Genomic DNA, 18662 nt, shown 5'->3' with positions numbered 1-18662 from the left:
AAAATACAAATAACGTCAAATAAAAATTACACAACAATTCTTAACCAATACCACCACCACTTTGCCACAGCAACGTGTGGCCGGGCACAGCTAGTAGTAATAATAATAATAATAATAATAATAATAATAATAACAACAACAATAACTTTATTTATATCCCACCACCATGTCCCAGAGGGACTCTGGGCGGCTCACAAAACACTCAAGGTGTGGCATACAAAATACAATAAAGTGCAAAACAAGACATAGACAATAAACAGTCAACGCAACACAAAATAACCCGGGCACCGCCAAGTACACATAATAAAAGTGAAAATATGTATGTATGTGTGTGGCTGGACAATATTTATATGCCAGATTTCCATTTAGAAGCATATGCCGAACTGGCCCGTCCCGCGCCACAAACCATTGTAACTAAAACGTTCTGACAGATTTTAGCGCAATGTGCGGCGTGTGGCATAATATGCGCAGCCTGTGGCTGTTAAAACCATTTCCTTGAATGTGTCACAATGCATCCTGTTCAGACCGCCGTCGCGGAACGAGACGTTAAAGCCCAAATATGGTGGATTTCAAAGGTTGCCGTTCATGAAAACGCTCCTGCCAGTCAATTGAACACAACACGAATCACTCGAAGCGCAACCAAACCGTTTGGATATGGCTACCAGTATGAAAAAAATTCTAAAATCAGCAAATAAAGAACAACTTTCAGAAAACAGAGGAATTCCAGACGTGACTCGATCGGGGCCATCTAACACCTCCCAACAAAGGGTTCCCCCAGGGAGTAAACAACCAGACTTTGAAGCTGCAAGGCCTGCCACAGATGTGGGCGAAACGTCAGGAGAGAATGCTTCTGGAACATGGCTGTACAGCCCAGAAAACTCACAACAACCCAGTGATGCCTGACATAGATGTGGGCGAAGCGTCAGGAGAGAATGCTTCTGGAACATGGCTGTACAGCCCGGAAAAATCACAACAACCCAGTGATGCCTGCCACAGATGTGGGCGAAACGTCAGGAGAGAATGCTTCTGGAACATGGCCGTACAGCCCGGAAACCTCACAACCCAGTGATACCTGCCACAGATGTGGGTGAAACATCAGGAGAGAATGCTTCTGGAACATGGCCATATAGCCCGGAAAAATCACAACAACCTAGTGATGCCTGCCACAGATGTGGGCTAAACGTCAGGAGAGAATGCTTCTGGAACATGGCTGTACAGCCCGGAAAAATCACAACAACCCAGTGATGCCTGCCACAGATGTGGGCAAAACGTCAGGAGAGAATGCTTCTGGAACATGGCCATACAGCCCGGAAAAATCACAACAACCCAGTGATGCCTGCCACAGATGTGGGCCAGCTAACACCTCCCAACAAAGGATTCCCCAGACAGTAAACAACCAGACTTTGAAGTTGCATGGCCATTCAATGCTAATCAAGGTGGCCAATTGCAACATCCACACTTGCCTCCAACAGACAAGAGTTCTTTCTTTTTCCCACCCTGGACATTATTTCGCAGATATATAAACACCACTTGACTAGTTTCCAGCAGACCTCACAACCTCTGAGGATGCCTGTCACAGATGTGGGCGAAACGTCAGGAGAGAATGCTGCTGGAACATGTTTCAAGATGGGAGATTTTGAGCGAATCCAAATTTTCAATCACAAAGTCACAGACTGTGGTCATAGCTTTGCCTACTAACTACTTATATGCAGTTGCTTCTTACAGAGATCCTCCCCTTAGTAGACATGCTGTAATGGTCCTGAATAAATGAACCCTTTGGCGGAAAAAAATATATCATTTTTACATATTTATATATAGCTACACAGCAAGGGGAAAAATAGCAGGGGGAAAAGCCCTGTTTTGCAAAGATTACGATTTAATCTGATCTCGGCAGCAGAGGGTGGGAAGAGCAGCAGCTTCCTTGGGAAGGTGATGGTTTTGACCAGCCAAGCAATGCGTTTATTTTATCTCCTAATTAAAAGTTAATCAAACGTCAAAAATTGAATTGCCGCCAAACGTATTTCCCAACCCCATGCAAATCGCACCATCAATATTTCCAGATGTTCCCGTTGCAAGTAGCCATTGCTTCCACACTTTCGGCTCTGTTGGGGCTCAGTAAGAAGCTGGGGATTTATCAGAGGATGAGAGGAATGATGGGATTCCTACTGGATCAGGATGAATTGCAGGCTTTATATCAGAGAAAAGTGCAGACAGAGGATATTTGGGATTCCAATGTTTGTGTTGTGACTCAGCCTTTGTGTGACTCTGATGAGGATTCTGGGATGCAGTTTCAAGATGATGGGATTCAGGTTCAGGATGAGTTTCAAGATGACTGATGGGAATTATGGGATTCAGGTGCAGAATGTCCCTGCTGTGGGAGATGAGGAGCAGGGAGGCTTTCCCACGGGAAGAAATGATGTTGTTACTGATGATGGTTTTCAGGTGCAAGAAGCATTAAGGGAGAATAGCTCCCAGCCTCAGCCTGATAACACTAACGAGCCTGTGGCCTTAAAAGCGATGATGAGGCCGTGTTTCTAGATCGGGCCAGTTGTTTGGAATTTCGGGGGTTACACAGAAGTCTCAGAATAGCAAAGAAGAGGGAGGTCAAAGGGCAAAGAAATGCCTTCATGGTATGCTATTAAAACAGTCTGCTGAGAGGGAAATCTTTGTCAAAGCAATTCCTCACTTGAATCAAGAATTAAGTCTGCTTTCTTGTATTATCTTATAGCCTGGATGTATCCTCGTTTCTGCGACTTTGGCTTCGTTTTAAGGACCTTGCTTCATGCCTAATGTTTCCATGGATTTGTTCTTACAGCCTTGTTTTTGGAACTATCTTTTGGAACTGAACTTTTGCCTTTTATGAACTATCTTTTCCTTATTTCCTAATAAACTACAAAAGACTACGATCTGTGTGCAGCCTGGTGTCTTTAGCAAGGTGAAGCTAACCTGAGCTGCGACAGTTTGTTCCTTAGCAACCGGGGAAAGGGAAACCGGTGAAAGATCCATTTCTCTTGGGAATCAGCCTTCAGCTGATGGGGAGTTTTCCTATGAAATCAGATTAGGTCTTTGCATGGAAGGAGTGAAGGATAGATTAATTAGATGTTCAGAAGGACTCCACGGGAAGTCCTTGAAACACAGGTGTGTGAGGCATGATCTCATGGGTACTTGGTCAGGTTTAGGCTTAAATTAAGTTATGTTTACTCATATCTCTCAGAGCAGACATTGCCAAAGGTTTCAGGTTCCTGTTTCAGCTCTCACGTTCATGTGTTTACCTATGTTTCTGGAATAATTTTGACTTGGGAAAAGTTCTGCTTTCATGCTTATGGATTTATGCCTATGTTCTTGACTTCCTTGATTTTATGTACTTTGTCATTTTTGGGCTATTGCTCTTTTGTAAATGGACTACTGCTATTTTATAGCTTCTTTTCTACTGCTCTTTTGAAAAATGCCCTTTTCTCCCTTGGTAAATGCTTTCCTTAATAAACTGCTGTAGTTAGTACTACCGGACTCTGGTGTAGTGCTAGGTAAAAAAGGTGTCTCAAGTGCAACAAACGCCATAGAAGTGAAGTAAATAAACTTATTCCTGGCCTTATGCCTGACAAGGATTTCTTCTGTTGACACTTTCAAAACCTAGGCGGAAAGGCAAGCATTCTAAAAGGGTGGGAAAATGCAGAATTTCACCACAATTTGCATATTGTACAGGAAAATATTATTTCACAGTAACTCTGAGAAAAAGCCATTGGTAGGCAAAGGAAGCCAAACGCGAGAGTTCCTTTTACATCATCGCCTTCCACAATAACATTTTCTGGAAATAGAATTCAATTGGCACTTCTGATAATGCATTAGGCAGGAGAGGTTTCAAGTCACGCTTTCGCAGATCTATTAGTTTTGCACTGTTAACAAGAACGAAACTCCCGCCCGTCTCTGAAGCCAGAAGAACTAATAGCAAGTTGTCATGGCTTGCAACGTGGTGGCCGGTGGAGGAGAAAATAAGGGTCTTATCATTTGCAGGACTTCCTTGTTGAAGTTGCAAGGATTGGATACTATGAGTGATTTTTTCCATCAGGCATGGGCAAACTTCGACAATGTCGAAGAGATAAGCAAACACTATAAAGGTTCAAAACATACAACGAGATGTGTATATTAGAGCATCTTGCAAAGGCCACAGAAATAGCCAGGCCTCTCTGAGTATAGAGCTATCTTCTTTCTATGTCAAAAAGATAAGCAAATACTATAAAGTTTCAAAACATAAGTTGCACTATGTAATTTAGAGCATCATATACATACAATATTACCTGAGAGTTAACAACAATAATGAAAAATACTAAGTACAGTCAACTGTTGTAATCCACAGTAGTATCTTCCAGACTGTAATGTTTAAAGGAAATTGTAATTATCAAGGCTTAAATGTGGACTAAAGTCAAAACATATCAAGTAGTCTCCACTATTTAAACACCAATTGGATTTGGCAACCAACATAATATAAACATAATATAAACACATTCAACCTTTGCAAAATAATATTGGTTAATATATCTTTTAAGACTTCACAGGTATTGAAAAGCTTATTCTAGAAAAAACCTTGACCAAAAGTTCTTTTGATTCATTGAGATCCTGTGTTGATGACATCAAATGTATAGAATATCTCTTGAAATTACAATCTATTGGAAGTAAGTTCAGTTTGGTAAACTTTGGCCTTCCAAGTATTTTGGATTTCAACTAAACCCCTGAACTAAAACTACAGTCTCAGTCTCTGCCGGGGTTTGGCTCCAGGACCTGCAGTGGACACCAAAACAAATGGGCCGCAGTGGATACGGAAACACACGGGGAACCAAATAAATAAAATACAAAATAAATAAAAGGATGCCCCTTGTATAAAATACCAAAGTCAAGGTTTAAGAGAGAGAGATATTCGAGCTGTGGATGGTGGAATCCACAGAGACAGAGGGACCATCCTATTGAAAGCCAAACTCTGCAGGAAGATTAAAAAGAATGAGTCCCTTCACAAACCTATTATTGAGTTTTTAGCTATCTATCTATATATATAAAAGGGTAATGAAATTTTGGCCTAGGACAAAACAACAAAACTACACATCCCAGAAATACTAAACTTGGCAGCACAACCCCTCATCCATGCCTCTGCGTTCATACAGCAAAAAGAAAAGAAATATAAAGTCCTAATTAGAGGGAGAGGAAGAATTGTTTTCATCCAATTGCTGCCAGTTAAAAGGCTAAGCTCCGCCCACTTGGTCTCCTAGCAACCCACTCAGCCCAAGGGATAGGCAGAGTTAGGCCTCACTTAGGCCTCTTCCACACTGCCTATAAAATACAGATTATCAGATTTGAACTGGATTATATGGCAGGGTAAACTCAAGGCCCTTCCACACAGCTATATAACCCATTTATAATCTTATATTATCTGCTTTGAACTGGATTATCTTGACTCCACACTGCCATATAATCCACTTCAGTATGCAGTCGGACACAACTGGACTTAATGTTAGGAGAAAACCTTTACCCTTGACCTTAACTACCACCAATTCCTCAATACTTTATTTCCCATACCACCAGACTTCGCCACAGCAACGCGTGGCCGGGCACAGCTAGTAATATATGTGACTATATCACTATAGAAGTATATAACATAACTTACTTTGTTTTATATTATATACCATACTTTTCTTTTTTTCCTTTTTGCTGTATATAATAGACATCTTAAAGGGAGGAGACAATGGAAATAAGTTGCTAGACTTGTTTCTTCCTCACCAGGGCTCTCTCTCCTATCATCCACACAACAAGGAAGAAACGAGATAATCGAGACCAATTGGGCTTTGCCTTATCCATCCCATGGCATTTATTTCCCACTGCTTTGCTATCACTTGTTTTAAACTGCACGTGAATCTCTTTTAATTGCACGAATTAGTAGAATGAGAATGATACGAGTGTTTCTACTTTATATGCATGTACACGCGTACCTCTACTACCCTGTTTCCCTGAAAATAAGACATCCCCGGAAAATAGGACCTAGTAGAGGTTTTGCTGAATTGCTAAATATAAGGCATCCCCTGAAAGTAAGACCTAGCAAAGTTTTTGTTTGGAAGCAGGCCCAATGAAGAGAACACTAGAATATGTGGGTTTGGTAAATGTACGTACCATAGAGTGTTGTACATGGAAATGATGGTACAGTAGAGTCTCACTTATCCAACATAAATGGGCCAGCAGAACGTTGGATAAGCGAATATGTTGGATAATAAGGAGGGATTAAGGAAAAGCCTATTACACATCAAATTAAGTTATGTTTTAGAAATTAAGCACTAAAATATAATGTTTAACAACAATATTTATAGAAAAAGTAGTTCAAGACGCAGTAATGGTATGTAGTAAATACTGTATTTACGAATTTAGCACCAAAATATCACAATGTATTGAAAACATTGACTACAAAAATGTGTTGGATAATCCAGAACGTTGGATAAGCAAGTGTTGGATAAGTGAGACTCTACTGTAATAACAATAAATTCTTGATAGGATTCACAGTTTGTCTGGTTATGCTGGTTTGTGATGACAACTACTGTACAATATATAATGTTCATTTTTTGTTCAACAATAAAAGTGAATTCTTCTTCATGGAAAAATAAGTCATCCCCTGAAAATAAGACCTAGCACATCTTTGGGAGCAAAAATTAATATAAGACACTGTCTTATTTTCAGGGAAACACGGTATACTATGTGTATGTGTGTGTGTGTGTGTGTGTGTGTGTGTGTGTGTGTGTGTATATATATATATATATATATATATATATATATATATATATATATATATATATATATAATAGTGATAGGATTATATAGGCTGTATTCTGTAGGCTGTGATGCAGTCACTTAGCAACCAGTGAAGAACTTGCTTCAACCTTGCGTTGTATTGCTATTGAACATTTATTAACTTTCATCAGTCTGCAAGATATAAGCTCAGAGAGGGAGCGGGAGAGAGAGAGCTCGGCTGACTTTGTGCAGAAACATTTGCCATGCAGACATGCTTCTTATCCGTCACATCCTCCTTGGGTTCCCCCAAAGTGCCCTGGTTCACACACAGAGAGAATTCAAAGCTCTCCGCCAAATACAAGAGGATTATTCAGGACCAAAAAGGTAAAGGTTTTCCCCTGACGTTAAGTCCAGTCATATCCGACTCTGGGAGTTGGTGCTCATCTCTATTTCTAAGCCAAAGAGCCGGCGTTGTCCACAGACACCTCCTAGGTCATGTGGCCGGCATGACTGCATGGAGCGCCACAAATGGTTGGCCAGGGCTGGGATGGGCGGAGTTACGAGCACTGAGGCAGGGCTGAGCTTCTATCCCTGTCCTGCGGCGCCTGCCAGGACACAGGGGGCGGGGCTAGAGGAGGGGGCGGGGCTTCTTCCCAAGTGCCTGACCCTGCTCCCGTGATCTAACAAGCGCCTCAGGGGAGGTATAGAGGCTCAGCCCTGTCTCGGGCTATTGGGAAGAAGCCCCGCCCCTGCCCCTAGCCCCGCCCTTTAATCCTAGAAGGCCTCTCAGGAGAAATATAGAGGCTCAGCCCTGTCTCGGGCTATTGGGAAGAAGCCCCGCCCCCACCCATAGCCCCGCCCTTTAGTCTTAAAAGGCCTCTCAGGAGAAGTATAGAGGCTCAGCCCTGTCTCGGGCTCTTGGGAAGAGGCTCCGCCCCCCACCCATAGCCCCGCCTTTTAGTCCTAAAAGGCCTCTCAGGAGAAATATAGAGGCTCAGCCCTGTCTCACGCTCTTGGTAAGAGGCCCCTCCCCTAGCCCTAGCCCCACCCTTCAGTCTTAGGAGAAATATAGAGGCTCAGCCCTGTCTCGGGCTCTTGGAAGGAGGCCCCGCCCCCTTCTCTAGCCCTGCCCTTTAGTCCTAAAAGGCCTCTCAGGAGAAATATAGAGGCTCAGCCCTATTTCAGGCTCTTAGAAGGAGACCCCGCCCCCTTCCATAGCTCCGCCCTCTGTGTCGCAACAAGCACCTCAGGAGAGGTATAAATCCTCAGCCCTGTCTCGGGCTCTTGGGAAGAAGCCACGCCCACTCTTCTAGCTCCGCCCCCTGTGTCCTAACAGGCCCCTCAGGTGCTCAGCCCTGTCTCCCGCACTTGGGAAGAGGCCCCGCCCCTCCTCTGGCCCCGCCCCCATGTCCTAATAGGTGCCATCACCGCCCCCCTGGATCACTGCAGCGCCCACCAGGGGGCGGTAGCGCCCACTTTCTAGCCTTATAAGGAAAGGTGAGATGACGAATCTGCGCATGCGCGGTTGCAAATGAGGATCAATTGGCATCTGCGCATGGACTTTTCTGTTAAAAGTCACCAAGGCTACACTGGAGAAGGAATGTGGTTGGATACCACTTTAAACTTCCATGGTGTGGAATTTGGGGAGTTGTAGTTTGGTGTGGCATCAAAAGAGGGTGCAAAACGACAACTCTCGGGATCCCATAGCATTGAGCCAGGACACTTTAAAGTGAATAAAGCGTCAACAAATACAACTCACGAAAAAAAGCAACTTCCTCTGACTAATCAGGCCGTCACTTTGGCATTTTTAAATGGCTATGGAAGCATTTCTGAACTAACATCTCAACGTCAAGATGGTGTTTTCATCTTCATTCATCTACAATTGTTCCCGTACCCCCAAAGTCATATATTTTTGAAGAAAAAGGTAGCAGCAAATGTTAAGACAAGCCACCGCATATGGAAATAAATGCAACAGAACTGCTGACAAGATTGATCTATAATTAACTCCTTCAAGAGCCACAGATGTAATGTCATTTTGCTGCAGTTGGGCATTTTGCTTAGATCCAAAACCACAGATAACTATCTATCTATCTATCTACCGTATATACTCGAGTATAAGCCGAGGCACCTAATTTTACCACCAAAAAACTGGGAAAACATTGACTTCAGTATAAGCCGAGGGTGGTAAATTTCAGAAATAAAAATAGATACCGATAAAATTACATTAATCGAGGCATCAGTAGGTTAAATGTTTTTGAATATTTACATCAAGCTCAAATTTAAGATGAAGACTGTCAATCACTGATCAAATCATGATTCTCATCTTCTTCAATGTCAATGTGCTTATGGATCCTTTTAATAATAATAGAGTAAAATAATACATATAATAATAGTAATAAATACAGGAAAATAATACAAGTATAGTAGAGTCTCATTTATCCAAGCCTCGCTTATCCAAGCCTCTGGATAATCCAAGCCATTCTTGTAGTCAATGTTTTCAATACATCGTGATATTTTGGTGCTAAAGTCGTAAATTCAGTAATTACAACATAACGTGTCCTTTTAATAATAACAGAGTAAAATAATACATGTAATAATAATAATAAATACAGGAAAATAATACTTGTAATAATAGCATAAAATAATAAATGCAATAATAATAATATCAGAGTGAAATAATAAATGTATTATTAATAATAATAAAAAGAGAGTAAAATATATGTAATAGTAGCAACAATAATAGAGAAAAATAATAAATGTAATAATTCCAATAATAATAGAGAAAAATAATAAATGTACCATATATTCTCGAGTATAAGCTGACCCAAATATAAGCCAACCAGGACCCTCACCCGAGTATAAGCCGAGGGGGGCTTTTTCAGTCTCAAGTCGCTCCTGACACGAGACGCCTCTAAGGTCATGTGGCCAATGGCATGACTGCATGGAGCGCCGTTACCTTCCCGCCAGAGCAGTACCTATTGATCTACTCATATTTGCATGGTTCCGAAATGCTAGGTTGGCAGGAGCTGGGGCTAACAGTGGGAGCTCACCCTGTTCTCTGGATTCAAACCGCTGACCTTTCAGACATAGCCCAGGGGACATTGCCCGGATGTTTTGATGTTTTTAACCATCCTTGTGGGAGGTTTCTCTCATAGAGCTGGAGCTGACAGTGGGAGCTCATCCGCGCTATGCCCGGGTTGGATTCGAACCGGCAACCTTCAGGTCAGCAACCCAACCTTTAAGTCAGCAGTCCTACTGGCACAAGGGTTTAACCCACTGCGCCACCGGGGGCTATACAACTCAATAAAACTCTATCCAGTGAGTTAAATAAGACACTTATAATAATACAGTAAATAGGTGTGATAAAGCTGAATATATACATTATATTTCCCTATCTCCTCCCACTGTACAATTTATCCTGGTATTCAAAAGACTAGAAATAATATGTGTGCTATACTTGTATATATACATATCTGTATATATACAGATCTATGTGTATGTGTGTGTGTGTATATATATATATATCTGCGCATATATATATATATACTAGCTGTGCCCGGCCACGCGTTGCTGTGGCAAAGTGGTGGTGGTATTGGTTAAAAATTGTTGTGTAATTTTTATTTGACGTTATTTGTATTTTTTAATTAATTTTATTGTAAGTTATCTTTTTATTTATTATATTTTATTATTTTCTTGTATTATTTTTAGTTATTTTCTGTTATTATAGTATTTTATTGTATTAATCTTTTAGTGTTTTTAATTATTTTTTAGTGTTTTTTATTATTTTTTATTGGGTTGCTAGGAGACCAAGTTGGAGGAGCTTAGCCTTCTAACTGGCAGCAATTGGATAAAAGCAATTATTCCTTTCCCTCTAATTAGGACTTTATTTTTCTTTTCTTTTTGTTGTATCAACCTAGAGGCGTGGATGATGGGTTGTGTTGTCAAATTTCGAGGTTGGGGGGCCTGTAGTTTTGTTGTTTTGTCGGTCGCCGTGATGCCATCACTCTTTTATATATATAGATATATATATATCTCACATATCTCTATATATGCATATCTCTACATATACATATATAGCACACATATTCTGTATCTATATGTGTGTGTGCTATATATGTATCTATATACATATATATATGTGCTTCCTTCCTCCTCTGGTTTCTCTTCAGATCGTATAATAATAATAATAATAATAATAATAATAATAATAATAATAATAATAATAATAATTAAAGGAAAATACAATCGAAGCCCTCCCAACAGATGGCCATCCAGCCTCTGCTGAAAACCCTCTGCATTTTTACCTGTCTGTATTTGTTATATTTATTTTAATAGTGTTTTATCTCACTGTATCCTGTCTCGAGCTGCAAGGAGAGGCAGGTAATAAATAATAATAATAGTGATAATTAAAGGAAAATATAATCAAAGCCCTCCTGATAGATGGCCATTCCGCCTCTGCTTAAAAAAAACCCTCAGAGACGCCACCACACTACAAGGAAACCTATTCATATTATTATCAGATATACAATCCAAGTACATAATAATAATAATAATAATAATAATAATAATAATAATAATAATAATAGGAAAATATAATTAAAACCCTCCTGACAGATGGCCATCCAGCCTCTGCTAAAAGGAAACGCCACCATACTTCAGGTTAACCTATTCTTATTATTCTCAAAGGAAAAGACACAATCCAAGCCCTCCTGACAGATGGCCATCCGGCCTCTACTGAAAAACTCCGAAAGGAAAAAAATGATAATATTCTTATTGGCATAGGAAAATACACAATCCAAGCCCTCCCGACAGATGGCCACCTGGCCTGTACTGAAAAACCCATAAAGGAGGAAATGATAATAATATTCTTATTATTGTCACAAGAAAATATACAATCCAAGCCCTCCCAACAGAAGGCCACCCGGCCTGCACTGAAAAATGCCTAAAGGAGGAAATTATAATATTCTTATTGTCACAGAAAAATACACAATTCAAGCCCTCCTGATAGATGACTATCCGGCCTCTACTGAAAAACTCCTAAAGGAGGAAATGATAATATTGACAACACAATGATAATATTTGTCAACACAATGATAATATTCTTATTGTCATAGAAAAATACATAATCCAAGCCCTCCCGACAGATGGCCACCCGGCCTCCACTGAAAAATTCCTAAAGAAGTAAATGTCACCATATTCCTATTATTATCATGGGAAAATACACAATCCAAGCCTTCCTGACAGATGGCTATCCGGCCTCTATGAAAAAACTTGTAAAGGAGGAAATGATAATATTCTTAATGTTACAGGAAAATATACAATCCAAGCCCTCTCGACAGATGGCCATCCAGCCTCTACTGAAAACCAATGATAATGATAATAATGACAACACAATGATAATATTTGACAACACAATGATAATATTCTTATTGTCACAGAAAAACACATAATGCAAGCCCTCCCGACAGATGGCCACCCGGCCTCCACTGAAAAACTCCTAAAGAAGTAAATGTCACCATATTCCTATTATTATCAAGGGAAAATACACAATCCAAACCCTCCTGACAGATGACCATCTGGCCTGTACTAAAAAACTCCTAAAGGAAGAAATAATAATATTCTTATTGCCACAGGATAATACACAATGCAAGCCCTCTTGACAGATAACCATCTGGCCTCTACTGAAAAATCCCTAAAGAAATAAATGTCAACATATTCCTATTATTATCAAGGGAAAATACACAATCCAAGCCTTCCTGACAGATGGCTATCCGGCCTCTATGAAAAAATCCTAAAGGAGGAAATGATAATAATGACAACACAATGATAATATTTGACAACACAATGATAATATTTGTCAACACAATGATAATATTTGTCAACACAATGATAATATTCTTATTGTCACAGAAAAATACATAATCCAAACCCTCCCGACAGATGGCCATCCGGCCTCTACTGAAATTCCTAAAGAAGTAAATGTCAACATATTCCTATTATTATCAAGGGAAAATACACAATCCAAGTCCTCCCGACAGAGGGCCATCTGGCCTGTACTAAAAAAGTCCAATAGGAGGACATGATAATATTCTTGTCACAGGGAAATACACAACCCAAGCCCTCCCGACAGAGGGCCATCTGGCCTGTACTAAAAAAGTCCAATAGGAGGACATGATAATATTCTTGTCACAGGAAAATACACAACCCAAGCCCTCCCGACAGATGGCCATCTGGCCGCTACTGAAAAAACTCCTAAAATAGGAAACGATAATATTCTTGTCACAGGGAAATACACAATCCAAGCCTTCCCGACAGACGGCTATCCGGCCTCTGCTGAAAAACCTGCAAGAAATGGGACTCTGGCTGAGTGAAGAGTCCCCTTGCAGAGCAGCTCTTACCCTGTCCGAGTCCTTCCCAGGGTTTAGCTCGGTTTAAAGCCCCAGTGTGGCCTCCTTTGCCTTGAGACGCCTCTCCGCATCCCTGGGATTCAGGAAGGGATGCCGGGCTTTGCCATGGGCTTTGGCTTGGAAGGATAGGGGAGGGGGGGGGGAGATAAAAAAAGGGGGGGGGAAGCCCTGCTTTTGCCAGTCGCCAGAGGGACTTCCCTGGACACAAACACGCGCCCTCCCCCCCCCCCCCCCAACACTCCCCACGCACGCGCAGCACACTCACACTCCCCCCTCCCCTCTCTTTCCATACACCATTTCCATATGTATGTATATATATACATAGACAGAAATATATTGCAAGGGGGAAAAAGACCTCCCCATTGCAGCAGGTGAGCACGTGCGCCTTTTTGCAGAGGGAGAGGAAGGAGGAGATGGAGGAGGAGGAGGAGGAGGAAGAGGAAGAGCAGCACGTACCTGCTGCTGCTGCTGCTTCTGCTTCTTGCCACGCTCTGCTGCTGCTGCTTCTCCTGCTGTTGCTGCAAAAGGGAAGGAAAAGGAGGAGGAAGAAGAAGGAGCTGCAGCTGAAGGAATAGGAAGAAGAGGAGGAGGAGGAGGAGGAGGAGGATCAGGCGCGCGCACGCGGGACACGGCAGGGAGGGAGGGAAGCCAAGCAGCAGGCAGGCAGGCAGCGCGCGCGCCCCCGGCTCCCTCCAGGCCCGGGGTTCCGACGCGGGAGCGCGCCCCCGCCCTCCCTCCCTCCCTTCCTTCCTTCCTTCCTGACATCCCCATTCTCCCTTCTCTCGCTCCTTCCTTCCTTCCTTCCTTCCTTCCTTCCTTCCTTCCTTCCTTCCTTCCTTCCTTCCTTCCTTCCTTCCTTCCTTCCTTCCTTCCTTCCTTCCTTCCTTCCCTAACATACCCTTCTCTCCCTCCTTCCTTCTTCTGCTTTCCTTCCTTCCTTCCTTCCTTCGCAACATCCCCTTCTCCCTTCTCTCGCTCCTTCCTTCCTTCCTTCCTTCCTTCCCTAACATACCCTTCTCTCTCTCCTTCCTTCTTCTGCTTTCCTTCCTTCCTTTCTCAACATCCCCTTCCTCCCTTCTCTCTCCCTCCTTCCTTCCTTCCTTCCTTCCTTCCTTCCTTCCTTCCTTCCTTCCTTCCCTCTCTTCTCACTTTCCTTCCTTTTCAACATCCCCTTCTCCCTTCTCTCCTTCTTTTTCAGCATCCCCATGGTTCTCTCCTTCCTTCCTTCCTTCCTTCCTTCCTTCCTTCCTTCCTTCCTTCCTTCCTTCCTTTTCAACATCCCCATGGTTCTCTCCTTCCTTCCTTCCTTCCTTCCTTCCTTCCTTCCTTCCTTCCTTCCTTCCTTCCTTCCTTCCTTCCTTCCTTCCTTCCTTCCTTGCTTCTCAACATCCCTTCCTTCTTTCTCCTTCCTTCCTTCCCTTCTCCCTCTCCTTCCTTCCTTTCCGACATCCTTCTTCCTTCCTTCCCTAACATACCCTGCTCTATCTCCTTCCCTCCTTGCTTCTCAACATCCCTTCCTCCCTTCTTTCTCCCTCCTTCCTTCCTTCCTTCTTTCTCCTTCCTTCCTTCCCTTCTCCCTTTCCTTCCTTCCTTTCCAACATCCTTCTCCCTTCCTTCCCTAACATACCCTTCTCTCACTCTCTCCTTCCTTCCTTTCTTCCTTCCTTCCTTCTCAGCGTTCCCTCCTCCTTTCCCTTTCCTTCCTTCTTTCCTCCCTTCCCTCTCAACCTCCCATTTCCCCTTCCCTCTTTCCTTCCTTCCTTTTCAGCATCCCATTCTCTCTTCTCTCCTTCCTTTTCAACATCCTCTTCTCCTGCCTTCCTTTCTTCTTTCCTTCCGTTTCAACATCCTCTTCCCTCTCTCTCCTTCCTTCCTTCCTTCCTAACATCCCTTCCTTAATTCCCCATTCTTCCTTTCTTCTCTTATTTTCAGGGCCTTCTTCCCCATTCTCTTTCCTTTCTTCTCTCCTTTTCAACACCTTCCTTCCTTCCTTCTCTCCTTCCTTCCTTCCCTAATGTTCAATACCCCTTTCCCCATTCTTTCCTTCCTTCCTTTCTTCTCTTCACTTTCAACATCTCTTCTCTAATCTTCTTCATTGCTTGCTTGCTTTTTTTCCTTCCTCCCTCCCATCCTCTTTCCTTCCTTTTCCTTCCTTTATATCCTTCCTTTCTCCTCCCTCCCTCCTTTCTTTATATCTTCCTTCCTTCCTTCATATCCTCCTTATTTCCTCCCTTGCTTTTTCTTTCCTTCCTCCTTCATTTCATCCTTCCTTCTGCCTTTAATTCCTCTTCCCTTCCTTCCTCTCTTCCTTTTTTCCTCCCTCCTTTCTTTCTATCCTTCTTCCTTGCTCCTCCCTCCCTTGCTTCTTCCTTCCTTCCTTCCTTCCTTCTTCCTTCATTTATATCCTGATATCCTCCCTTCCTTCCTTTATTTCTTCCTTCCTTCCTCTCTTCGATTCTTCCTTCTCTTTCTCCTCCCTCCTTTCTTTCTATCCTTCTTCCTTGCTCATCCCTCTCCTTCCTTTATATCTTGCTTCCTTCCTTCCTCTTTCATTTCTTCCTTTCTTCTTCCTTCCTTCTTTCTTTTTCTCCTCCTTCCTTCCTACCTTTCTTTCTTCCTTTCTTCTTCCTTTATATCCTTCCTTTCTCATCGTTCCTTCCTTCTTTCTTTCTCCTCCGTCCCTCTCTCCTCGCTTCCTTTATTCCTTCCTTTCTTCTTTCTTTCCTTCATTTCCTCTTCACTTCCTTCCTTTATTCCTCTCTTCCTCCCTCCCTTCCTTCAGCCATTTCCCCAGTTTTTCCTTTCTCCTCCTCTCTTTCCTTTCTTCCTCTCTTTGTGGATGTAGCCTACCTGGATTTCAGTAAGGCCTTCGACAAAGTCCCCCACAACCTTCTGGCAAACAAACTAGTCAAATGTGGGCTAGACAAAACTACGGTTAAGTGGATCTGTAATTGGCTAAGCGAACGAACCCAAAGGGTGATTCTCACCAATGCGTCGTCTTCATCATGGAAAGAAGTCACGAGTGGAGTGCCACAAGCAGGGCTCCGTCCTGGGCCCGGTTCTGTTCAACATCTTTATTAACGACTTAGACGAAGGGTTAGAAGGCACGATCATCAAGTTTGCAGACGACACCAAACTGGGAGGGATAGCTAACACTCCAGAAGACAGGAGCAGAATTCAAAACGATCTTGACAGACTAGAGAGATGGGCCGAAACTCACAAAATGAAGTTCAACAGGGACAAATGCAAGATACTTCACTTCGGCAGAAAAAATGGAAATCAAAGAGACAGAATGGGGGACGAGGCCTGGCTTGACAGCAGTGTGTGCGAAAAAGACCTTGGAGTCCTCGTGGACAACAAGTTAAACATGAGCCAACAATGTGATGCGGCAGCTAAAAAAGCCAACGGGATTCTGTCCTGCATCAAGAGGGGAATAGCGTCTAGATCCAGGGAAGTCATGCTCCCCATGTTCTATTCTGCCTTGGTCAGACCACACCTGGAATCACACTGCGTCCAATTCTGGGCACCACAGTTGAAGGGAGATGTTGACAAGCTGGAAAGCGTCCAGAGGAGGGCGACTCAAATGATTAAGGGTCTGGAGAACAAGCCCTATGAGGAGCGGCTTAAAGAGCTGGGCATGTTTAGCCTGCAGAAGAGAAGGCGGAGAGGAGACATGAGAGCCATGTACAAATACGTGAAGGGAAGTCATAGGGAGGAGGGAGCAAGCTTGTTTTCTGCTGCCCTGCAGACTAGGACACAAGGGAACAATGGCTTCAAACTACAGGAAAGGAGATTCCACCTGAACATCAGGAAGAACTTCCTCACTGTGAGGGCTGTTCAGCAGTGGAACTCTCTGCCCCGGAGTGTGGTAGAGGCTCCTTCTTTGGAGGCTTTTAAGCAGAGGCTGGATGGCCATCTGTCGGGGGTGCTTTGAATGCGATTTCCTGCTTCTTAGCAGGGGGTTGGACTAGATGGCCCATGAGGTCTCTTCCAACTCTACTATTCTATGATTCTATGATTCTTTCCTCCCTCTCTTCTCACACTCTTCTCTCTCGTGCACGCGCCTCCTTTTCCTCCCTGCCTTTTTTTTTTCTTTTTTCTTTTTGAGCTCATCCTCCTCCTATCCTTCTCTCTCCTATCCCTCCTTCCTTCCTTAGGTCGCCATGGAAACAAACCCGCGGTAAAAAAAAAAGAAAAGAAAAAAAGGACTGAGCTGGAAAGAGAGAGAGAGAGAGAGAGAGAGAGAGAGGGAGGGAAGAGCAGGTGCGCGCGCACCCGCCTCCTCCCCCCCCCCCCGCCCGTGCGCGTGCCAGGGGGAGCCAATCACGTGGCGGGGCCCTGTGAACCAATGGGCGCGAGGCATTCAAAGAGTTTGTAGTAATAGTACAATTTGGGAGGGAAAGGGGGGCATCAAATGCACATGGGGGGTTGGCTGTACAATTTTATATATCATACAGTGTATATGTATATATTATATACACATATATACATACATACAGAAAGTACATATTAATTTCAATTAAAATAATATTACTGTATATATATATATCTATCTATATATAAAAGAGTGATAGTATCACGTCGACCCACAAAACAACAAAACTACAGCCCCCCCCCCCAACCTCGAAATTTGACAACACAACCCATCATCCACGCCTCTAGGTTGATACAACAAAAAGAAAAGAAAAATAAAGTCCTAATTAGAGGGAGAGGAATAATTGCTTCTATCCAATTGCTGCCAGTTAGAAGGCTAAGCTCCTCCAACTTGGTCTCCTAGCAACCCAATAAAAAATAATAAAAACACTAAAAAAATAATTTAAAACACTAAAAATTAATACAGTAAAATAATAAAATATAATAAATAAAAAGATAACTTACAATAAAATTAATTAAAAAAAATATAAATAACGTCAAATAAAAATTCCACAACAATTTTTAACCAATACCACCACCACTTTGCCACAGCAACGCGTGGCCGGGCACAGCTAGTAGATATATATATATATGTGCAGTAAAATTATTTTCATTGAAATTAATATGTATTTTCTCTCTGTATACATATGTATGTGTGCGTATATATTAATATATATAGAGAGAGTAAAATTATTTTAATCGAACTTAATATGTACTTTCTGTATGTATATATGTGTATGTGTGCATATATATTAATACACACACATACACTTATATACATACAGAGAGAAAGTATGTATTAATTTTAATTAAAATAATATATATGTATGTATATGGACACATACACATATATACATACAGAAAGTACATATTTCAATTAAAATAATTTTACTATATATTAATACAGTAGAGTCTCACTTATCCAACACTCACTTATCCAACGTTCTGGATTATCCAACACATTTTTGTAGTCGATGTTTTCAATAAATTGTGATATTTTGGTGCTAAATTCATAAATACAGTAATTACTACGTAGCATTATTTCATACTGAACTACTTTTTCTGTCAAATTTGTTGTAT

At 42.1% G+C, this 18662-nt stretch overlaps 2 protein-coding genes across 4 annotated transcripts in view; one reads left to right on the top strand and one right to left on the bottom strand.

Annotated features, from left to right (window-relative positions):
- tmem266 (transmembrane protein 266) overlaps positions 1-13757 on the bottom strand; it is a 76086-nt gene extending 62329 nt beyond the window's left edge. The window contains 1 exon segment of the mRNA XM_062963011.1: positions 13626-13757. The gene's annotated coding sequence lies outside the window, so the exon portion shown is untranslated.
- Positions 1-18662, top strand: part of nrg4 (neuregulin 4) — an 87010-nt gene that overhangs the window by 14806 nt on the left and 53542 nt on the right. The window lies entirely within an intron of this gene.

Source organism: Anolis carolinensis, unplaced genomic scaffold (assembly GCF_035594765.1).
Source record: "Anolis carolinensis isolate JA03-04 unplaced genomic scaffold, rAnoCar3.1.pri scaffold_11, whole genome shotgun sequence".
In the NCBI taxonomy this organism is placed as follows: Eukaryota; Metazoa; Chordata; class Lepidosauria; order Squamata; family Dactyloidae; genus Anolis; species Anolis carolinensis.
The sequence above is the reverse complement of the archived record's forward strand: the minus strand, read 5'-3'. Positions and strand labels throughout refer to the sequence as shown.